This window comes from Meleagris gallopavo, chromosome 17 (assembly GCF_000146605.3).
Source record: "Meleagris gallopavo isolate NT-WF06-2002-E0010 breed Aviagen turkey brand Nicholas breeding stock chromosome 17, Turkey_5.1, whole genome shotgun sequence".
In the NCBI taxonomy this organism is placed as follows: domain Eukaryota; kingdom Metazoa; phylum Chordata; class Aves; order Galliformes; family Phasianidae; genus Meleagris; species Meleagris gallopavo.
The window spans coordinates 937,301-961,337 of NC_015027.2; the positions used below are offsets into that span (position 1 = coordinate 937,301).

A 24,037-nucleotide genomic window follows, 5' to 3' on the forward strand; every position below is an offset into this window, starting at 1 on the left:
TGTTTAAGTCATCATTTTCTATCCCCACTTTGGAGATCCGCAACTTGCTGCTGGGGCACCATCCATCCTCAGACAAACCTGCCAATGTGCTTCACTGAGAGCCCGTGGGCCCCTTTCCCACGAGCCCACTGTGAGACCTTCCCTCGCTCCTGGAGAGCAAAGGTGAGAGTCTTAACCTGCCTAGAGAGCTGTTGCTGATGTCCCAGGAGCTGGTCTTTGCCCAGGAGATGCTCGTTGCTGGTTCACAGAAGAGTTAGTAACAAAAAATCTAATTTCATGTGAAAACACTGACAGCCTTCTGCAGAGATTTTATGGTGTCCAAATTTTAACTTCCTTTTATTAAGGCACGTCAGCCAATGTTTTAAATGGTTTGAAGTTATACTCTGGCATTTTGATCATCTGATAATACTTTTCGTCAGTCTTGACATGGCTGTTGTTTTGTGGTACTAACTAAAGGAGAATTAGATACGAGTTCAGTCATAAAAAAGTGAGAGCCGCTTCAGAACTGGGTACGTGTCCCACTCACTGCTAAATCACATAGTTCAACATACTCATAAAGATTCACTGCCAGCTCACCCCAGTAACAAAAGCCCGTCAGAACTAACTAGGACATTTTAATGGCTTCGGAGATACTACTAACAATGTTAGAAAGTATTTTTTAAAAGTTGTACTCCACAGTTCTCCTAAACACCATTCTCCTTAAGAGCAGCTACTAGGAACTAACAAAGTGGTGCTACTTACGCCGTTCATACCGTTCGGCATTGTAAGGCTGCTGTCTTCATGGGCTAATGCTGAAGTCTGCATGGCACAAGGAATCGCTGGCTACAGGCTGAGATTCTCAGCTGACGGAGCAGCAGAGGCATCAGGGCTGTGGGCTGGGCAGCACCCATCACTTTGGCTGTTCCTTTCCACACCACTGGAATCAGGATCCTCGGTACAGACGGGCAGATCCTGCCAGCAGCCCAGAGCCTTGTCATGAGGGCTTTCCTAGGAGTGCAGCAAACACAGCATGATCGGCCCTGATGGGACTGACATCCCTTGTTGGTGACAATGAAGAAACAGGATCCTGATGCCTGCTTTATCACTACAAAAACAGCTGGACCAAAGAAGCCTGGTTGTTGGTCAAAAAGAGCAAAGAAGTTGAAAAGCTGCTTTTATTGAGAGAAAAGAAAGAATAAAAAACAGCTCATTTCTCCCTCAGACAAAAGCCAGACAGTCAGATATCGATGTTTTCTGTGCTGACCAGCCACCAGGCAACAAGATGCTGTCAGCATGACCCCACCAGCAGCCCTGAGCTCTGCTCCGCTGGTGGCTCTGGCTGTGCAAAAGGATTTCCATCCCTTTGAGAGACAGAACTTTTTTACCTCATATATGATATAAAATCAGTTTCATAATACAGGCAAAATCTATCATAATCTCCATGCTCAGTGCTTATTTCAGAGCCAGCTGCAGCTGTCACAGCCTAATACTCTCTGCTTAGGGTCCGTGTGTGCACAGCTGGCCCCGGCCGAGCACCTGCCCTCGGCCCTCAGAACTGAGCAGGGATTGCCCCGTTGGGTCTGGGCTCTGGGACACGGCTGCCAGTTTTGTTTTGAAACCCTCCTTTAAAACGTGCAGGGAGGAGGGTGCCCTATTCCAAGAGAGCTTGGCTGGATTATTTGGATTTAGAGAGCAAAGTGTCAGGTTTGTGTTTAATGAATATCTCCATCAATCATCCCGGCTGCCCGTGGAATAATTACCTTGTGCAGCCCGCAGTGGCAGGTACATGCCTGGCTCGGGACACAGAGCAGGCTTTATTAGAAGCCCCTCTGTAATACTTGCTGTTATTATCATTTGCCTTCAATTACGTTCATGGTTGGTGCTTTGCAATAGATGGCTATTTATTCCTTCTCGGGGCACTCCAGCACACCAGTGCCTCACATTCCTGTGGCGTTGCCACCCATGGGTGCTCACCCCGACCTGTGAGGCACACAAACAAAACTTGCCAGAGGCAGCAGTTACCACCATTTTTGGCAAAGCGCAAACCAGGAGCTCATTCAGGTCCTTTTAGTGTCTCAGCAGTGCTGATTTGGACTCTTTCACGCTCACATGTCCTCATGAGGACACAGCTAGCCCTGAGAGGTAACGGAGACAAGCTAGGCTAATTGTGTAAAAGTAATTGTTAAACAATCACAGACTCATTCCCTGTGCAATCTCCAGTGCCTGCAGACCCCGCAGCAATGAGTTTGGTCCCTTTCACCCCTGCCCTCACCAGCCTTTATCCCTAAGTGTCAGTAGGTTGAAATGCCCAAGCTGTGGGCTTTAAAGGACTTTACAAGTTGGGTTTACAAGCTCCATAAAACTACAAATTCTCCCTCCTCACTGTAGAATTACCTTGTAAAACATGTTCTGTATTGTTTCAGTCTGACGGGACAGGCAGCAAAAGCAAGGCAGAGTCTGAATGGCAGCAAACAGCAGAGGGAACGCATCTGGTGTCAGGCAGGGTTGCAAGTTGGGAGAGGTGAAAGCAGGGTGGACATGGTTGGCTTCCTTGACCCACTTCAGCCGTTGATGCTGCTAATTGCATGCTAGGGGTCTGCAGAGTTTGTGTGCTTCTGCTTACTTTCTGTGTTTAGGTTCAGGTTACCTTGAATAGCATCCGAAAAGAAAGGAAATGAGCAGCAGCCTCAGCAGATGCACCTTTGGGAGCAAATGCTAAGTGATGTACAAACAGGGGCCTGCTGCTGGGCGTAGTTTTAAAGATGTCTCCTAAAATACACTTGTTCCCAGATACGATGACAGGTAACACAATCTCAAGGGCAACCTTAGAATAAGAAGGGATGGATAAAGCTCTGCCAAGTCAGGTGGCATGCAGCTGCCCCAGCCCTGCAGTGCCCGGTGCTCTGACCCTTGCAGCAATTGCTGAGGGGTGACAAGCTCTGGCCGTTCTGATTTGAAGGACTCGTGTCAGGGCCACAGTCCTGTAGAGATCACAGATGTCTCCAGGAATCACAGCACAACAGCTTCATTCAGCAGTTCTGAAGGTCTCACATGGGCCAGACCATTTTGGGATGTGCACAAAAGCTATAATCTTCCCAAAATCCTTTTATGCATTAGTGACAGGATTTAATTCTGCCCCTGTTATTGTGCAGGAAGATTATTCGCATTTTTTGTTTTTTGAAGCTTTCTCCTTTGGATATAAAACTCATCTGGTTCTGAGCAGGGGCTCACAGTGGAGGACGGGGAGGGACCCAGGTCTGTATCTGGTTTTCAAGGACCGAACACTGCGAGGGACACGGGGTGCAGGGCACAGGTCAGGTCTTGGATTCAAGCCCAGCTTCATGCCACCCTGCAGCCACCCAAGGCTTTCTCAGAGGGACACCAGGTTTCCAAAGTGCTCATCACTCCCAGCCTCCTCTCTGGCCACAAAGCACCTACCCTCCACATGGCTTCTTGGCTCTGAACGCTCATATCGGCCTCTGCCTCCTTCCTCTTCCAGAAAACCTCCCCTGCTGTTCCCTACCTGGCTGCAGGCTCTGGGCTGGTTTCCAGCCCCAGCAGAGGCAGCGGGTGGTGGGCTGTGTGCCTGGGGCACAGCAGCTGCCCAGTGGCTTCTGGCTCGTTTGACTGGCTTCTAAAATCTGCAGGGGCAGCACCAATGTAGCTGCAACATTTTTTAGATGCTTGAGAGGACAAAGTTGATATGTGATTCCCCTGCTCACCCTCCTGCTAATTTTGAATGCAAAATGTTTACAAACAGCTGCTGCAACATCCCTGAGGCCCAAAGAAAAATATTCTGCTAAGAGGGAAAAAGATCTTAGCATGGACTGTGTCCAGGGAGTTTGTAAATAGAGCCAGGAACTTGTTCAGATGTTTCCCTTCTAGGATTTGGGTTAACAGGATTTGTGGAGATAGGAGGGTTCATCATTCCTAACAGCTGTGACTGCTCTGGGGCTGCACTGCCACCCTTGGAGAGGATGCCACCCGCATCCCAGCCTGGCTTAAGGTGCTACAGAAGCAGTGGCCACCCCATCCGGGTGACAGCTACCTGGTCAAGACTATAGCTGTAGCAACATCCCTGCTCCAAACCAGGGCAGGAAAGAGCATGACACACGTTCCCTGGGTGCCACGGGCATTGCCAGCCTGCCTCCCTGGCAGCAGAGTGGCTCCAGCTGACCACACCATGTGTTTAAGAGGACAGTGTCTCCTCTCCCTGCTCAGATTGCTTTCCATCCGCAGGATGGGCAGAAGGAGCTGCTTTCTCACCCCAGACAAAGGTGTTGCTTGGCCACAAAACAGGGGGAAAAAACAGCTTCTGAAACAGAGACAGTCAGATCCCTCCAGCTAAAGTTTTCTTTCAAAGAGTCTCCATTTCTGGAAGCATTTTCCTGCTTTTCTAAATGGAGTTTCTGAGGGAAGAGAAAGAAGTCCCTGTTGCAGAGGTAGTAATCCCTTTAAAGATACTTTAAGTAACAAAGCAAAGATTAGAGAACACAGATCAGATGTTTTTCCTATCAAAGCCTTTTCTTTCTTCCTTCCCCACTGCGGGCGCTTCGCGGCTCCGCTGGGCTGGCCTTCATGAAGGCTGTTAACATCACGGCACTGACGGCTCTGCCCAGCTCACGGTTTGGGTGGCCTGAACTAGAATCTCCCAGAGGGCTCATTACAGGTGGTAGGCAGACAGGGCTGGAGCCTGGGCCACACCACATATCCCTGAGAGAAATATGTTTCCCTGACCAAAAAAGCACAATATTATATTCTTAAAACATTCCAGCCCCGTCTGGGTGTTCTCTGCATGCATTCCTGTATGTGGGATTATTATTGTAGAGAATTTATAAAGTCATTCATTTCTCTGGAAGTGTATGACACGCGTTTTGGTTGAATGGGCCCAGTGCAAACTGAGAGCCATGTGGTGCTATAAAAACACAACAGTAAATAAATCAGCAGGGAGAATTTACACTTCAGCCTTCTGATTGTTTTTACATTCAGAGGCTCAGACTGGGAGTCAGAGTGTAAAATAAATACCTGAAGCACCAAAAGTGCAGCGTCACACTCCTGCCTGTGAGCAGCCGCACCGGCAAAGCCGAGGTACGTGCAAAGTGAGCGTGTTTACAGCCAGCCTGCGGTGACCTTTTTCTCTTTGGCTGCTTCCTATTTTTCTTGGTGATACCTCAGATCTTTATTATGGTATTGTCGGCCCTGGTGCTCCTGCGAGTGAAGGTTGCGTCAGACCCTCGTGGGTTTCAGTGCTTGATTTTTTTTTCCCAGGGGTTATTTTTATCGCTGCTCTTTAGAAAAGAAAAAAAAAAAAAAAGAGAAAGAAATCACTCCAGGCTGAGACTTGCCAGCTCCTGGGTGTTACCAGGAGGAAATCGCTCTTTTCATCTGTGAAAAACAGGAATGGAAGGAGCCGGGAGATGGATGTCCGGCCCTGTGCTGTCACGGTGCTGCCATGGCACAGGGAGCACAGCCCGGAGGCTGCACCCCAGCCTGCCCTCGGTGGGAGCCAAAGGGTGCTGTGCCCGTGCTGACAAGGTGGGGAGGTGACAAGGTGACCCTGCGGTGCAGCGCTCTTAGATTGAAGGAATTTCTGCTGCGCGTGTCCGTGCATAACGTGAGAATGTCACCCAGCTGCAATTTCACCCCGAAGAGGCAAAGGGTGAAATCATTGTTGATGACATCAAATTGTTTTCGGAAAATGGAAGCTATTCTGAGACGGGTGGAACTTTCCTATACTGAAGCAAACCTTTTCCGGGCACAAAAACGGATCGCAAATACTGCGAGGCAGTGAAACAAGCCCTGAATTGAGCTGCTCCCTTGGAGCCCCCTGCCTGCCCGAGATTGCTCTGGCTGATTTCACCTCTGCTGACCATTGCACAAAAACAGATTTTTGCTCTGCTGCCAAAAGAGCACTTGGGTTATTTACCACCTCAGAGCTGGGTCCATTGCCAGTTCTGATGGACCGTTTCTCATTAGCACTTAACATCTATCTGGCCATCGATGTCTCCTCCAGGACTGATCACTAAGAAAGCCTGAATTTACCGGTCGTGCTGAAATCTCCTCTTCCCATACAAAATGGATGTGGGGACGTGTGCCAGCACCGAGGTGATGCCCAGGCGACCTGTGGCACTGCAGTGCTGCTGTAACCCTGCGTCCGCCTCAGCCCCATGGCGGGGGTCTCTGGGGCAGCTCTCGGGTTGGCAGCTGTGCTGCGGTGTTTCCCACAGCTCTGCCGTGCCTTCCTGCTCTGAGAGCTCTGCACACAACACAAAGTAATGCTGCTTGTGGAGGTATCTGAGAGCATAAAAGAATGTGGAATTTGGCTCAGTTAAAGGAATATGTTACTGGCATTTGCATTTTATGCATTTTCTTAGTAAAACAAATCTCCTGTTTAACAAAAGGATGAGCCACCCATTTTGGTGGCTGAGATCAGATTCAAGCTTACAATCCAAATGCACATGCAAAAAATGTGAACTCAAACTGTATCTGCAAGAGAGATTGTCTCCCCAGTGTGTCGATGCTGTGCTTTTAGCATCTGGAGGTATAGAAACTCTGAAAACTGGAAGCACATCAAACTCTATGAACCTATTATGCCAGTTAGCTTCCCATTCTCTTTAGTAAGGGATTAATTTTGTTAGCCAGCAGTAGAGTTGTGGGATAGAGAAATGGAATCCCTTTCCCCTGGCAGTCCCAGCTCACCACCCTCCAGGAACTGCTCCCCCCGCTGCCGAGCCCCATCCCCAGATCTTCCTACACTTTTCATGGGTGAGGAAGATTTTGTTGAGTTTTGGGTAATGGATCCTCTATGCTCACTTGCTCTCTGTTTGGATTGTGAAGGGGCCATTCTGACAAAGCAGTATTCAGTGGTGGTCTCCAGGAAAAGGCATTTCTTGTATTAAAAACAGTAAAAGGCCCAATGTTTTACAGACAGATGTCCATCAACAGCTGGCGCTGAAGTGGGGAGAGAACACCGGATCTTCTCCATCGTCACAGTGCCGGGGCTCTGCATAGCCACTTGTTTATTTAACAAGCTACATTATTAAACTGGACCTTGGGTTGTGAGTGGAAAAGCCACACAGATGCTTTGATCATTTATAAAGACCTACTTGAGAGACTGCACTTCACCGGGGCTGCAAGGAGGAAAAAGGGCAGTCTGTATTTCACCAGCTTTCACTTAGCTGGGGCATTGACTCAGCTTGTCTTGACTCAGATGTCTTTGGACTTGGGCATATTTGCAAAATTAACAGTATCAGGATCACACGGTCTGAGCAGCCTGCAAGGAACCCCAACACCCAGCTGTACGGAGGCCTCTTTCCCCCATCCCAAACCACATGTCCTGCTGCAGGCAGTGCTCTGGGCAGTGGTGGCCCCTTCCCCAGTCCTGCAAATCACACTTGCACTCAGCCTCAAGCTCTTCTCTGTCCCACCGCTCCCTCCTTATGTGGGCTCTAGTTCAACCTGTACGAAGCCCAGAAGGGCTCGTGAGGCTCCCATTGAGCCCTGGATCTCTGCTAGCACATCTCTGGGCTCAGCAGCTTTGTGCCACCAAAACGTCAGCCCTCTCCATGTGGCAGCTGCCCCCTAAGTTTGTCACAGCAGCTGTTTCCCAGGACAGGACAATGATTCCAGCTAAGAAGGGAACACTTTATCCAGCTGAGGCTGGCTGGCAGTTTAAACAGGGAAACGTAGTTACCCCTCTTCAACAAAGCCTTGAGATCACATCCGTGGTCCTGCCTGCCAGCGCTGCCTCACCAGGACAACCTGCCTGCTCAACATGGGCAGCATGGAGACTTGGGGTGAGCAGTCCACGTCCAGAGGTACCCTGAAATCTACAAGCAGAAGGACCAGGAAAGGCTGTAGTTAAACAAGACTTTCTGAAACATACTGAAAACCCATAATTGCCCAGCTAATACCTCTTCTGCCATCACTTCAGCTGGATAGCCTGGTCACATCAGCCTGGTCATGCCCTGCAGCCCCTCTCAGATGGGAAGGCACATGGATGCTCAGGCTGCTGCGGGGACTCAGAGGCACTTTGTGCCCAGCGTACACCTTGGGCAGGAGGTTTGGCAAGGAGACACATTTTCGGTAAATGAGTCCAGTGCTGACCCAGTAGCCAGGCAGAAGGAAATCACTGGGCACAGAGTAACCACACTGCATTTTGCCTCTGTGCTCAGTGAGGAAAAGTGCTGCAGCAAAAGCAGAATGTGTTTTCCTGCCTCCACTCGTCTCCAGAGCTGCTTGTCTCCTCTGGCACAGCACAGCACTTCGCACCAGGCAAGGCAAAGCATTTGTAGATTTGTCAGAGCATGAAACAAGGTGGAAATCGCTAAAACCCGGCATTGAAATGAAAAGTGCTCTCAGCACAGGAACACCAATAGAAGAACAGGTTCTGCAGAATGTTTTGCAACGACTACATACACTGATTGTTTTAAGGAGACTTTGGATTTAAAGATTTTTCTGTTTTGTCAAATTTGTTCTCTATCCATGTTTTCAAGAAGTCTAAAAACATTACGGCACAATTCAGCCACTGGGCTGAAAATGTGATATCCCCAAAGCTGCTCTGGAGTCCTACATATTTTGGACTCTACTCCTGACAAAAGTAACAAAAACAAATGCAAGGAACAAATATGTAATTTTAACTAGAGCCGATTTAAGTTTTTGGATCATAAAAGCACAGTCCTTTACACTTGACCCATTTGTGTTTCGATGAAACCCTACATTTTCTGTTGTGTATTCAGTTGGGCTGTAAGTCTCAGTTGACCACCATATGCCTCTGCTAAAGAAAGCAAATCAAAAATAAGAAATTCAGGCTCTGAAAGTGCAACAAAGCCGAAAAATTCAGCGCTGGATACAGAGATGGTCTTTACTTGCTTTGAGAGCAGAGTTAATCCTATTCAGCGCATTGGCTGCTCTACTGGAAAGGTTTCACTGAACAGTTTGCTTTATTGGATTAATAAAGCTTAATTTTGTGCACGAAGAGCCACCAGTGAGCCCCGTTCTTGGGAATTTCCTTTATCCAGCACTAAACCTGTGTTGCACTTTCTCACAGTCCCACATTTCTTTTTTTCAGTTTTACTCTCTGACCCACCCTCAGCGAGTTTTGGCTGCGGAGCAGTCGTGCAAGCATCTTTGTGCTGGTGGCAGGGACACTGAGAGCACAGCAGTGAAAGCACTGCTCCAAACACATCTGCAGCACCAAGCAGGATGGCTCCACAGCAGAGGAACTTCCCAGCAGTGAAAGGCTGAGAAGACGCATGGGATCTTGACACACAGCAGCAGGTTAACAAGTTACCCTTGGAGCTGCCTTACACAGCACGGCCTGTCCTAGAGGAAGGCATGTCAGACAGAGCTGTGAGAAATACACACTTCTGGATTAGCATTTCCAGAATCGACTTAACAGCATAAATCCCCCTGAGAGTCAGGGAGACTCAAGGTCGTATTTCCGAGAGAGTCCAAGCAATCTGGCAGCCTGCATCGCACCCTTGTTTGCTGGGCTTTGTTCTCTGTCCCCATCACTGACCAGTGTCTGAGTACCCTCAGGTGGCAAACCTGTGGCAAAACTCTGCAGACAAGCACTTAGGTGCTTTCTCACCTTTGGAAATGGGACTTCACCTCCTGAATCCCTAAGTGCCCATAGGAAATAACCCGGTACTTGTGACAAAAAGAGACATCACATCTCTGTGGAAATCAGCACAGCTCCACTAACTTTCAGCAGCTCCAGCAACCTCCTTCAGCTGTCCCACACTGTAAGCAACATAATCATCATCACTTCTGCTGCAAAGCATGGAATGTCACAGCCAGGCACATTGATCTATGTGAGTTTATCACTGCAAGCTCTCTGCACGCTATTTTCCCTGCTGTATCAAGACAGCTTCCTGTACCTGTAAGGAACTGCCTTGGGGAGCCCTGTGGTGTCCATCCCTGCTACGAGGAGGGTTTGCAGCTTTCTCTGGAGGCTGAGCTGTTGATGAGGTGGTTGCTAGGGCTCAGCCTCCCGGCAGACTCTCAGTCCCATCAGCAGACACAGGCTGCTGCGGAGTCCCTGAAGCTTCAGGCAGATTTTCTGTGTGCTGCTCCGCTCACACATAGCAGAGTGATGCCACACAGGGGTGCTAAAACTTCTTGTATAAAACGTCTTCTTGCAAACCCCATTGTTCAGCTGTGGGAACCTGCCCCTGTGTCTGGAGGGCAGATCCAGCAAAGCTGCTCTGGTCCTGCTGCTGCTGGCTGCCCACGGCTTCCTTACCCCCTTCCTGCCAAAGCCCTGATGCCTCTGGCTGTATGTTGCGACTAACACTGATACTGGAAGCGAGAGAGGAACCAACACCAATACTGAGAAGTGCTATCTGTTGTGAGTTGCATACATAGTATGTTAAATAATTTCACCATAATACGGCTCGGGAAACTTCATCTCGATCGTTATTGTGTGGGGCTGCACACTTCATTATCCTACAGTGTGAATTCACTTCTCATTCCAGCTCTCTTTGCACCCCATCTAGCACATCCCAGAGGCAGCGCATGGCTGTCATCTGGGCATTGTGTCACCCAGCGATGCTTTCTCCCCACCAGCAGGGAGAGGCACCCTGACCGCCCCAGTGCTGGGCAGCAGCCGCAGCCCCCTGGGAGCAGAGCCGGCCCCAGAGGCCGCTCAGCCGCTGACCACTGCCTGAGCATAACGCGAGCCCCAGCAATGGCTACAATGGTAGACAAACAGTAATAAATAAGCAGCAAAGCACTACGACTTGACAAGCCCTGGGCGTCCCCAGGGATTTGTAATGGGATATGGAGGTTTTCACCTCCTGCTCTCCAGTTCACATTTCAAATCCAGCCCCGCTCAGTAGTGACCAAAGGTCATTGCCAGGCTCAGTCGCCCGTGCAAAGATGTAAATGGCCTCATTTCTCTAATTCCTTGAGCAAAGCTCAAGGGAGGACCAGCTTTGTTTTGTTTTTATGATGCTGGTGGTACAGGGCAAGAGCCAGGCTGTCTGTGCCTCTCTGTCCCATCCCCGTCCTGATGGTATCTGGCACCTGGTCACCTGCATGGCAGCTCCCAGGCGCTGAGCCCAGCCCACAATGTGCGAGGGGCTGGCACTGCTCTGAGGTCTGCACCTTGTTTAACTTTTCCCATCTATAAAGTGAATCCAGAGCCTGAATTTTTGTTCACCTTCTGTACAGCACCTGGCAGGTTTGCAGAGCTCACCATACGTGTGACACCTCATGATCTAAATGCAGATCCTCAGGGTGGGGTCCTGGCCCCTTCAGCCCCAGAGTCTCAGGAGGGCAGCATACGGGTCCTTCTAACCAAACCCTGCATGGAGGGCACAAGCACCAGTGTGGCAACAGCTTCCTCCTGTCCCCGAGGGCATTGTGAGGAGCCTGGGACTGGTCGAGCTGCCATGCAGGACCTGAATCCCTTTCGTGTCAGCTCTCCTTCCTCCAAGTGCCCAGGCTGCAGCTGGAACCTGAAGAGGAGTACTTATGCCCCCCTCAAGCCCTGTTCCACCCTTCTGGCAGGAAAGTGATCACGACAGGACTCTTGCTGTCCCTGTGCCCTCATGGGAGCACAGTGCCAGTGCTTACATCTTGTAGCAGCCCTTTGCAGCGGCCCCTCCAGCCCGCACATTTCTCGTTCCATTCAATGTGGTATAGGGTTCATTTTCCCTTTGTGGTGATGGCCAGAGCCGCTCAGGGCTGGCAGAGGGACCTGCATAGGTTTGCAGATTGCTCTGGACTCCCATGCACGGAGGTGTTTTATAAATATCCCCTATTATTATGGTGCTCTATTAATAACCACCTTGGGGAACAATGGGAGCACGCAACGGCTTTGGTCATCCGATACCAACCAGGCAAGGCTCCGTGGGGCCATGGGACATTCCCAGAAAAGCATCTATTTGGGGAAGCACAGCATTTGCACATAGGCCTGCATGGGGCCCTGGAGGACACTGGGCCATGGTGAGGGCTCCTGGCAACGTGCTGCCCCACAGCCTTGGCTCATCCTGTTGGCTCCCATCCTGTCCATACAGCAACCTCACACAGTGTGAGGGATGCACCATGGTGCGACTCGAGGAATCCGGTCCTGCCCTTCCTCCTCCCTATGGTCGGGCAAGGCAGGGTAGGAACCCAGGCTCATAGTGGATTCGGTTCTTTGCAGACTCTCCCAGGGTTGCAGGTCTTGAAAAATTTGATGTTTTACTGCGTGTTCCTGTTTCTAGAGTCCTGGGGTTACCCATTATCTCCACATTCACTTTTTAGCAGGTTTTGGCTTCATTTTAGTAGCCTAAATGAAAAATAGAGGGAAACAGAAATTATTATTTTAAGGGTCTAATGATTTCTAAGGCTATCTTCTGAATTTGGAGACAGGGATTTTTTTCAATTCCTGAGCTGAGCAGGGCACAGACAAGGCTTCTGAGGGCAGCTTTACTGTGTGTTTCCTTCGGCTGGGCTTGGTTTGGGCACAGAAGTACCGAACACTCCCAGGGATGTGTGCTGCCCATTGTCACAGCCACAATGTCTGCAAGGACACAAGCAGTTCAGGATGAGACAGCTGGGCAGCCTCAGTGCTCACTCAAAAGGCATTTTGGGGTGAGACCTCCCCACAGGCTCATTGTGCTGAGGATATAGCAGCGGAGTCAGCGGAAGAAGAGGAGGAAGACCCGGAGGAGCTGAGCGCTGCTCTTCTGCAAGGGGCGCTGGGGAGCCCCGCTCCCACTGACTGTTATGGTCCCTGCTTGGGACCCCGCCAGGTTCACCAGGGAAAATGGCATGGGGCTTTTGTCACATTGTTCCTGATGGCTGGGCACTTCCTGAGCCTTTCCAGCATCGCAGGGATGGGGAGTGAGAGGAAAACGGAACCTTTTTTTTATTTTCCTTCCTTTAGCAAATTCTCTGCGATCACAAAAAGCCATATTGCAGCTAATTTTCCTGCCTCCATTCACACGGGCATTTCACAAGGGCACGGGAATTCCCCTGTGAGGGCCGTGGGTCCTCTGGTGCCCAGCAGCCAGGCAGCAGCTCAGCACACTCCCCAGCCACCACCTGATCAGCTCCCTGCATTCAGCAGTGCAGGTGCACCATTGGCATTGCGTCCCATTCCCAAGCAAGTGGAAGGGATGGCAAGTGCAGAGCCCTTTGATGGGACAGAGATGGGTAAAAAGAGGGGCAGAGGAGAGGCTGCACCTAACCTGGATGTTTCCAGGGCCATGACAGGAGTCCAACCCTATGCAGGCAGGCCTGTGGATTCTTCTGCTCATGAGAGCTTATGTGGTCGTGCTGGCAGCCTCTCACCATACCGCAGTTCACCACTGAGCAAAGACTAGTGTCTCCCAGGGCATTTCAGTGGTGTCTGGGCTGGGAACGGCCCTCCTCACACCCTGAGCACTGAGCAAGCAAGGGAACCTGGCTCCGAGCATCTACCACCTCCTAATTCCTCCCCGGTTCGGTTTTCACTTGCTTTCCCTTAGTAAGGACATTCTTTTTCTTTTTACCAACTGCAAAGCTAGGGAAACTTAATACTAGTATTAAGAAAAATACTTTTCAAATTATCCTTTAGTTCCAACAGCTTAATGTCCTTACACATGCTTAGTGTGGAGTTTCAGCCTCATCTGTCTGCAGCAGCAGAGCTCCCCTTGGTTGAGAGCAGCAGGACCTGTTTCATGACGGCTTGCCCATCTCCCAGCCACCTGTCGGGAGGAGCGGCCACGTGGAGCACTGGGCCCCGGGAGGAGCAGGAACAGCTGGTTACATTTCTAAGGTTGTACCCACCTGTGCCAGAAAGGAGGGTTTCTTCACCCCTGTGCTCACAGAGCAGGATCTGCTTCCCATGACTTCAGTGTGGCCAAAGCCCTGCTTTGTGCTCTACGTGTCCAGCACCAAGCACAGGGAAGGACTGACACATGGCTCAAGCCTGGGCATCTCACACTGCGGCTGGAGGCTCTGCTGGTCAACTGGGTGAGCCTTCTTCGCACAACCGTAAATGCAGCAGATAGCAGCTGATAGTTGATTCGTCTGTATCGTTAGTGTTGGGAGTAGAGAGGAATTAGCTGGAAGCTGAATTTGGTGCGGAAGCCCAGGCATTCTTGCAGGAAGCTGAGCTGGCAGGCACAGCAGAGCTCCCTCGAGCCTGTGCTGCCTTGCCTGGCTTGCTCCACGCCAGAGGATGCAGGTGGGGGGACCCAGCCCAGCCCACCCTGCACTGTGACACCCTGCACAGCCACCCCAAACCTCAGGTCTGGGGGAGGCTGGTAGGGGCTGACTCAGGAGAAACGCCTGGAAAATACTGACACAAGTCAGATCCAAGGGAGAGTACGGCAAATGTTGTTGGAAGAAGGACATAGCAGGGGGAGGTTGGTGCACATGCAGAATACAGGCCTGGGGAGAAAACTTGTGTGTCCCCATACATTCCCAGTGGTGGTCACTGACCTTTCTGCAGAAAAGAGAGCATCAAATGGAATGAATAGATGGCTAGGACAAAAGAAGGAAAAGGCAATACCTTGCAGGTGCGTGAGTGGGCTCAATATTGCAATGCAGCAGCAGCACCTAAAGCCATTTCCCTGCTTGGCATAGCTGGGATCCCATTAGCTCAGCAAACCACTGGAATCTCCTCCACGAGGGGTAGCAGCACTGAGGCAGAGGGCAGGCGATGCCCACGGGAGGGGAAGGCACTGCCACTGTGGCCCATGGTGGAGTGGGGACTCCAGATTCCCACAAAGTGAACCAACAGGAGCGCGGCCACACACACTGTCCCCTCTGGGACGGCTGGGGACCAGCAGTAGTCTGAAAAGAACCAGCCAGAGTCAGCCTGAAAAATGGCCCCACACAACCTCACTCCTCACACCCCTCCATCCCTGCTACTGGCGTAAAAATGAAATCTGTCTTCTCAGAAGTGTTTGCTGCCCAGAAAGGGGATTGTTTAGCTAAGATTCACATTCACACAATGAGACCTTTATGGCTTACAGGCAAATAAAAGGCACCAGTGGAGTCACGGTCTCTCAGTAAAACAAAGGATTGTTTTCAAGTTACGGAGCCTTCTTCTTACTGCTGTAGGAAAACACAAAACTTTAGACAAAAACTGGCAACTTAAATTTTTGCAAGTTTGACAGCAGAGCCCCATTCTGGTTTGATGGTGTGCACAGGAGTGCAGACTGATGCACAGCGTGTTCAGTGCTGGGTCCCTGGGGAAGTGAGGCGTCGGGCAGATGGCACAGCCAGGAAGCACAGCGAGAGGGAGCAATCATTCCGCGAGCTGAGAGAGCCCTGTGATGGCCACGTTTTACTGCCCCAGGGCACTGGGCTGCCCCATCCTGCCAGTGCTGGGCCCTGCCTGGCGCTGGGTGTGTGGCACAGGGGCAGCACCTGAGCTCCGGCTTCGCTTTGACCTCTGGAGGCCTTTGCAGAGCTTCTTGGTGTTCCAGGTTCATCAGCTGTAACACAAGCCCCAGGGCTGAACTCGGTGTCTCACGTGTCTGTCCCACACGGCTCTTTGGGCTGAGCAACCCACAGGCGGGCAGCACAGCTGTGCCCTCAGCAACAAGCCGTGCTGCAAAGGCACCGTGAGATCGGCCTCCTCGGGGGAGGCTCCCAGCGTTGGGCTCGGCTCTACCGTGAGGTCTCCGTAGCAAACGCCCGCCTCCCCCTCGTCACCACAGAGCACCAGGCAGTGCCCGCGCGTCCCCAGCCCGCACAGCTCGGCCGGGATTCTGTGCCCTCCCGGGGTTTTCCGGGAGAGGAACCACATCACCCCAACGCAGAGCTGCCCTTCGCCCCTTTCCTCTCGACAAATAAACAAGGAGGTGCTGACAGCTGCCAGGCGTACCCAGAGGCATTCAGACGGACAATTGAATCCCTGTGGTGAGGAGGTGGAGCTGGAGGGGCTGCGCGCTCGCAGGAAGGCAGCGGTGCGGGGCACGGAGAGCTGAGCCGGGGTGCTGGGCACCGTCCTGTGCCGGCTGCCCCAAGGAAGGCACGGCGCCACAGTGGTTCTAATTGGCCCACTTCGTGTCCCAGAGCCCCGTGAGGCGTTGCGCTGCCAACAATAAACGGTGTCACTGGGTTTTGGGTCCCCACTGGGGCTGTGGCACTGTCTTTGTATTGTAATTCTGAGGGAAAAGAAAACCATGTAATTTCGTGGTGTTTTGGAAAGCCATAAGCCACGGCTGGAAAACATCCACCTGGCCCAGAGACCCCGGGCTCTGCCTTCTCCAGCAGCCCCAGGCTGGCACTGCCCTGGGTGAGCCGAGGTGTCCCGGGAAATAACCTTGGCTTTCTGGGCTGGGAATGGGACTAGCACCACAGCCTTGATCTTCTGTCTCCTCCCATCAGAAGCGCCATAGCTATGGGTAATTGTGGCAATCAATTCACTCTGAGGAAATTTTGGTATTTTTAAAGCTAATTCAGATGCCAGCCTGATGCTCACCTGAGCAGGGAGAGCTGTGAAAGCCAGCCCGACATTTAATTTCCTTTTCTTTCCTTTTTTTTTCCCCCAAAGTAAGTCATACGTAACATCTGGCATTCATCTTTTCTTTCTTTCACAGGCACGGCAGAAACCCTGGTGTGAGTCATGTCCATTTAAATATGGAAGCACATCATAAAACCTAATGGAGAGTCCAAGAGGTGAGCTTTTATGTGGTTAAAACTCATAGAGAGGTCAAGATTGTTTGCTTTAAACACAGGGGGTCACTCTGTGCATGAAGGTGGTCTCTAAGCCTCACGGAAGCCCCGTTTGCTCGGTATAAGAGCCCAGCTCAGCACCCGCCGTTTTATTGCCTGGCTCCCAATGGAGCTGCGGCTGTGTGGGCACAGGCAGCGTCGGCGCAGCGCCCCATGTCGAGGGGAAATGTGGGCATCGGCCAAATCCTGCAGCCGTGGCAGCTGGGACGTTGGGGCTGTTGCAGCAGCGGTCTCACTGGAGCAGGGAAGCTTTGTGTTTCCTTGCTCCCTGTAAAACCCTACGCATTTTATAGGACAGGAAAGAGGAGGAGAGTTAGCATTTTATTTTTCCTTGTTAAACTCTCTTTTTGTTTTATTGACTGAAATAATTTTTGGTGACCGCTTATTTCTGTTTTATTGGCTAGTTTATTGTGACTAAACGCACGGTAAAGCAAACCTTCTGGTCTGGGCTGTTGTAAAGATGCTGTTTGATCTCCAGTCCTTTTGCCTGATGCTCTTCAGCTTGAGCCAATGCCAGGCTTCTGCATCTTGTTGGAGCTCCAGCGGTCTGCTCCCTGTCCCTGGGACAGTCTCATTTCAGTGACTGTTTCAGCCACAGACATGAGTGATTCCCAGCCTGGGAAAGCAAAGGCAGGAGTTGTCCTTCCTCTGGCAGAATAGATCAGCTGAAAGCTTCAGGCACCTCCTTGCTGGTACCCTGCACAGGGAAGATTTTTGACTGTAAGCAAACAAGACTGCAGCCTGAGTTCGTAAACCTGGGTTAAATCAAGGTGGGTAATGGGTGCAGTCAGCTTCCCACCTGATTCCTGCAGCAGTGCAGCTGGGCTGTGCCAGGCACCAGATTCAGTCCAACACTCACATCAGACACCTGCTCCAAGCAGGGACTGCAGACTTGGGATGCAATTAAAAAGATGAAAACAAGGGGCAAAGTCCCTGACAGCTTGGAGGCATTAAGTACTTAGCACAGGACCACTGTGTGGTCCTCTCTCCCTCCAGCCTTGTCTCCATTGCTTTAACATCTCTATTGATGCTGGTGCCCCTAGTTGTCTAACACTAGCACACCAGGTGTCTTGACCATGGTGAGCCCCTTTCTCAGCTATCTTTTGAGTTTTCTGCTATTTATCCACAGGTTTTCTCAGGCTGGGATGATTGGAGCCCACACACTCACCTCTGAGAAGGAAGAGGGAGGGGATGGTCCCCCCTTGGGACTCACTCTGTCTCTGGGCCCAGTCCCAGCGTTGTATGGCCACAGGACTCAACACGGGACAAACCTGTGAGCCGGATCAGGGACCAGCATTTGGTCCCTGTGGTGGTGTGCAACCCCCAGGTCAGCACATCCCACTCCTGACACCAAGCTGAGGTCTGATAAGCAGAGCCTCGGCACCTCCCCATGCCCCAGGATCCTGGGGATGCTCTTCACTCCTCCTGCTCCCTTCCTGCAAACCCAGGGGAAAACGATGCCCTCCTCTCGTGCCAGTCCAGCTCTGGTTCTGCTGCACACGTATTTCACCATCATCCGCCAGTTTGCTCTCAAGGAGAGTTGAACTGGTTTTCTGCGCTCTGGCTAATCTGTGGTTTCTCCTCTGCTGAAGACATTTCCCAGCACTGGAGAGAAGGTGTGATTTTAGTTAACGTCGCTCTGTCCTGTCTCTCATTGCTTTCTGCCAAGAAACTGTCAGTGTCAGCCAAGCTTCCCGTCTGCTTGTTCTTTGCCATACCATGAAGTCTGGGCTCAGTTTGTAGCTCCTATAACTGCAGGAAAACAAATCCATCCTGCCCTTGCAGCCCAGGGCTGTGCCTGAACTTTCCTTGTTCTGAGTTTGCTCTTCCATGATTCCTTCCCTGCAAACTTTGCCTCAGATTGCTGCCAAAAGGCAGAGAAAATGGGACCTCGTACCGATAAACAATCCAGGTTGATGTCTTCTTTGAACAGTCAAAAATGGCCCCTGTCCAGGCTGGCTCACAGCCTTTCTCCCTGCCGAAGCTCAGAGAAGTGGGTAAGACTGAGCTGAGCAGCGCTGAGATCCCAACTCCTACACGAGGACAGCAGGTAGCAGGTCTGACACCAAACCCCCACGGCTGTAGTATCTCAGCAGAGCATGACGATGGGATTCAGCTTGTTTCCTCAGCGCCGTTCCTCTGTCACTGTCTCCTCTGCTCTTTTATCATTTTCAGGTACAAGGTCTGCTGCTCCTTCTGAAGGTTTTCATTCAGGTCTGGCAGAGACGCTGCCATATGTTTTTCATTTTGATAACTCCCCTATGGTGTCTGTTATCACCCAAGTCTCTATTAAGATTTATTCCTGTTATTGTAGCAGTCATTTTCCCCAGTACATGTGCATTGTATTTGGAGAGAGTCATAACCACTCTCCACATCCAACAGATGCTGTAGTCAGAGCGACTCCTGCTTCCACTTACCAGACCTTTCTACTAATATGGGATTTCACCAATAACCACAAGTGCTGTTCGCTCCCCAAGATTTCCACACTGTCATTTCTTGACTGTGTTAGTGGCAAAGCGCTGATCAGAGCCCCAGCTCCATGCAAAACAAAGCTGCAGAAAGGTTTTACTTGGCTTTGCTTGTAGCCACTTCTACATTCAAAGTGGTGAGAGGCTCTCATTCCTGATGACTGCAGGGCTGAGCATGAATGGGGCCTCGGAGTGGGCAACAGAGAGTTGGAGAGAGGCGAGCGGCCAGTTTCCCTCACTCAGGGAACAAGCTGGGGTAGGAAATGGGATCTGCTGGACCTGATGTATGGATTTAAGAAGAGGCCACGGTCCATCACCCAGGGCTGCATGCGGGCAGCTTGGCAGCGGGTTGGTGCTGCACTGTGCCTTCCAGCCTCACCCTCTCCATTTGCCCAGCACTACAGAGCACAGCCCTTCCTTCCCTTCCAAGGAGCTGCCTTGGTGGGCAAGCAAACCAAGGGACAGACATCCCGAGGACAAACCAGCACAGCCTTTCCCCTCTGAGACACTGCCTCAGCCTGCCCAGTCCTTTCTACTAGTGCCCACAGCCCGCACTAGTTTGCCTCAAAGTTACTGAGTGAAATGAGTTGTAGGGCAGGACAGTGCTGTAACTGCACAGGAATGGAAACCTGGGTCTGGAAGATTTTGACTCCATCCCAGTTTCAAAGCACCTGGGCTCCAGCCAGCAGCACCAACAACAGAGCAGGGCTTTTGTCCATCCCACCGCAGCTCTGCCTCTTGGCAGGTGAGCATGGATAAAATCCTCGCTCCCTGGGGCCAGCAGCAATCCAGCTTCACGGCTCTCCGCTCTGCTCCCCACCACAGGCAGCAGCACAATGTGGGTTCCTGAGTGAGGCCGCCTCACCCACAGCATCCACAAACCCCTCCAATTTGCCCCTCTTTCATCCCGTAGCACTTTGGTCAGCTCGTACGGAAGAAAGGAGCTCCAAATGCTTTCCGGGCCTAATAATATCCATCAAAGCATTTCCAGAGCTGAGGCGAGGATACACACTGCAGCACGCAGAGCAGGAAATGGGCTTGGGTTTTCCAAAGCTGCCTCTTCCAGCCAGAGCAAACCACAAGATCACGGGAGGACAAGAGCGCTGTGCTCGTGGCTTTGTTTGCCCCAGAAGGAATTGATTTGATGAGAAAGGAAATTGGCTTTCTTTAATCTGTCCTTGTGCAAATTCCGCAGAGGAAGGCGTGAGCCGAGTCGTGCTGGCGAGGAACAAAGATCAGCCGCCGCATCGGCAGCTCCTGAAACTGAGCCATCCCTGAGTGCCACTCGGTTTGTGCTGTTTGTGGAGATGGTGGCATTTCCCAGGCCGTGGCTCTGAGTGCCCACAGACCTCAACAGGATGTGTGGCAGAGATGGAGAGCCCTCAGCACAGAGCCAGCACCGCAGCGTCCTGCAGCTTCCCATGCACGGTGCCTTCCTCAGATGACGAGGTCTCATCGCTGCCTGCACCAGGGTCAGGTTTTCTCCTGTTTCTTCTGTCACTTCTGGGAATTCTGACTGCGCCTTCATGTCCATCACCTGTCTCTGAGCCCAGCAGGACAGACACACAGCCACTTTGTCAAGAGCAGGTTGGATCTCACTTCCTTTTCCATTGGAAGTATTCTTTGGGAAAATCAGAAAAGAACACCAAATAACCCATGGGAATATCAATTCCCTCCTGGTTGCAGGCTGGCATTTCCACTGCAAATGGAAAATGAACTTACAGAGTAGGAGGGAGTCAACAAGATGTTGCCAGAGAAGAGCTAGAAATGGTGTGGGGTTATTTTATACAAAAAAACTAAAAATACAGTAAATGAATAATACAGAAGGCTAAGCCCAAATCATCCTGGATCCTTTTCAATGCCAAACAGCTTTGCAACTAGCAAAAGGCTTTAATTTAGTGTTGAGTGACCCTGGGCTCCTCATATTGAGCTTGTGTGAGCCACAAGCTCACAGAGGAAAGAGTTGGGGTGCTGGGCTTTGTGCAGCTCTGCTGTGTTTGCCAGTGGTTGGGTAATTTGGTAACATAGCAGTGCCCTAAGCAGGGCTCACACAGTGACTGCAAGGCCCATTCCACAGGATACTGCAGGATGCCGGGTCTTCGCCCAGGACACTTCCAGCAGGAGCACATGCAGGGTGCAAGGCACGTGGGAGGGCAGCCTGGCAGTCCTGCCTACTTCAGCAGCCCTACAGCAAATCCTCACATCCCTGGGGAGAGGGCAGTGCTGTCAGGAATGCCGCTGTGTGCCGGCAAGAGGGCAAAAGTTCCCCCCTCGCCTGCCTCCCCACTGCAGGACCCCTCAGAACACTCTGAAAATGGGTGAGGAGTCCCGCAGGAGTCAAGGAAAGAACAAACAGAGCAGAGAGCAACCCGCAGGCCATAAAATCCCAAGGATGGGTGTGAGCACAGGTGAGTAAAAGGAGAAGGAAGGAGAAGGAGAAAAGGAGAATAGAAAGAGCGAGGCGGCAGAACCCACGCTGCATTTTTGAAGTCAGATACAGACTGTAGGAAGCATCTCAGGTTCATTTTAGGGTCTGGTCTGTGCTCCCAGAGACTGCACTGCCATATGCTGCCCTCAGTGACAGTGCAGAGCCTGGGTACCTCTCAGCTGGCCGCCTTCCAGAGGTTTCCTCTCCAGCATTGACGCAAGAAGAGAAATCTTTGGGTTGGAGTTATTTGGTTATTGTGCTCAAATGGATTTGAAGAAGCAGCTGAGGTCAGCTGAAGATCCATTCCTTATGATGCTTGGGTCAAGTTCACAATGTGTCCAGTTAAATGCCAATCTACATGGGGAAAGGGTTTGTCCTAGCAGGAGCCCTGCAGGCTGTGCAGCCTCCCGTCAGGACGCTGAGCCCTGTGATTATTGCTTGTGTTAATTCGTTTGTGCTAACATACTGTGTTGTGGCAGTGATTAATATGCAGCATCATCTGCCACTCCAAATCCTCATGAAAACAGATAAGCGAACAAGCAATGGTGATCTGCTCTCTGCTGTGACAGGGAACGAGGTGGGACAGCGAGGAATGACAGGGTATTGCTGTCCTAACAGAAGAGGGGAAAGCCCTTTCAAGGAAGGGCTTCCAGCAGCTGCAGGCAGGGAGCTCTGGGGATGCCACTTCTCCGGATGGCGGCTGAGCTCCATGGCACCTCTCCACACGAGGACTTGTGGAACTGCTGCCCCGGTTGGGCTGCCGCAATCAGGGCCCTACTGCTGGGAGGCAAAGCACCGCACAACCCGTTGCCCGCATCCATACACGGGCTGGGCTGGTTTCAGCCAAAACAAATGTCTGCACAGGATGCTGCTGCGGGGCCAAGTGAATATAAATCTTCAGTGCAACCACAACTGAGTCATTGAGAAATGCCGCCCTTTCCCTTTCGTGAGCTCACTGCAAGTGGACACCGTGTGCACTGCTCACCCCACAGGCAGGACGCAGTGAGGAGCGCTGCGCTCACACTTTTCCTTTGGCTGCAGCTCAGCAGTGCCGTCCTGCCCTGCAGAGCAGGAGTGGCTCCTACCGCTCTGCCCCACATTTGCACTGCAGTAAGGAAATATGCTTCAGTGGAGCCATTTTTGGCACCTCGGTACTGGTGGGGGGATCCTTCCTTCAAACTAAAAGCATCTCCATTTCCCTGCATGCTTGTGGTGCAGGCAGCCGGCAGACGCTTTGCTCTGCTCTCCAGGCTGGGCACAAGCAGGGAAAGTGCCAGGCTGCAAAGGCTGGGTGCAAATGCACCCACACATGGAGCAAGGCAAGCAGCACCTCCATAAAGAGCTGTTCGACAGCATTAAAGAGCAGCACCCAGAGGAGCTGGGGGGAGCGGGGCAGGAGCTGGGGAAGCCGCACAGCCTGCATCCATGCAGCATCCGGCAGTGCAGACTTTTTGTTTTATTTTCTTTACGAGCTTCTAATCTCCACCAGGATACGTTTATATTTCTGTAGATCTGTGAGCTGCCTGGGCAGCAGGAGCATGCAGGGCTACTGATAGGGCTTTAGCAAGAAAGGGGCTCCTGGGGATCCATAGTGAGTGCCGGGCTGAGCTGTCCTCCTGCCAACTAACGCTGTCCCTGCAAACCTCCCGGGTCCCTCCCCACAACCTGTCTCGTTTCACACATTTTTCTTCCCCTCGCAGGACCACTTTGTCCTCGGGGAATCTGTCATTGTGCCCCTCGCTGCCGAGTGATGGGTCCCCTCCCCAGAGGCTCATCACCAGGCACAAGGACAGAGCCGGAGTCCCTTCGGTTGTCCCTGGTCCCGGAGGCGGTCGGTGCTCAGCTCCTGCAAAGCGGAGCGCGGGGAGAACGAGGGGGGCATGGAGCGACTGCTTTAGGGCAGCTCCTGCTGCACCCCCCGCCCGGCGAGCTGCGGCGGCTCCTGCGCTGCCCAGGCGAGGACGCGAAGTGCCAGAGCCCCGCGCTGGGGCCAGGCAGGAGGTCTGCAACGGCACGGCCCCAACGCGAGCAGCGCATGGCAGCACGAGCTGCCGTTAAATGGGGGAAGAAGGGGGATTTAAAACAAGGAAAAAAGAGGAAGAAAGGGAGAAAGAAGGGAAGAAGTCCTGTTGGCTTCGTGCTGGAGGTGGGCGGCTGATAGTTTTATTCCTGAGAATTTCCCCGTGCGTGATCTCTGTATTGGGATTTGCAGGCAAGTGACCGCATAAAGCCAGCCGCAAATCCCCGTAACGTATAACGCGGAGCCGAGGCTGGCAAAGGAAGCCAAAGCCCAAAGCGGAGCCCCACGCGAGGCCGCGGGGTTGGGCAGAGTGGGGCCGTGAGCCGCGGTTTTCCCAGTCACGTCCCTGCCCAGCAGCGAGAATACGACGGCTGTGCATGAGGCTTGTGCTGGTTGTAACAATAATTATTTGTTCTCCAATTCCTTCTTCCTCAGGGTTTTTCTCTCTCTTTTCTTTTCCTTTCGTTTTTTGCTTTT

General features: G+C 51.8%; 1 long non-coding RNA gene across 2 annotated transcripts in view; it reads left to right on the forward strand.

Moving 5' to 3' along the window:
* LOC109370302 overlaps positions 1-24,025 on the forward strand; it is a 103,581-nt gene extending 79,556 nt beyond the window's left edge. Inside the window, exons 2-3 of one of the 2 annotated variants that reach the window (XR_004161549.1) lie at positions 16,509-16,587; positions 17,774-24,025. This is a non-coding gene — a long non-coding RNA (uncharacterized LOC109370302). The remainder of the gene's footprint in view (positions 1-16,508; positions 16,588-17,773) is intronic. The other variant, XR_004161550.1, reaches the window with a different exon arrangement.
* Positions 24,026-24,037: the final 12 nt, after the last annotated feature.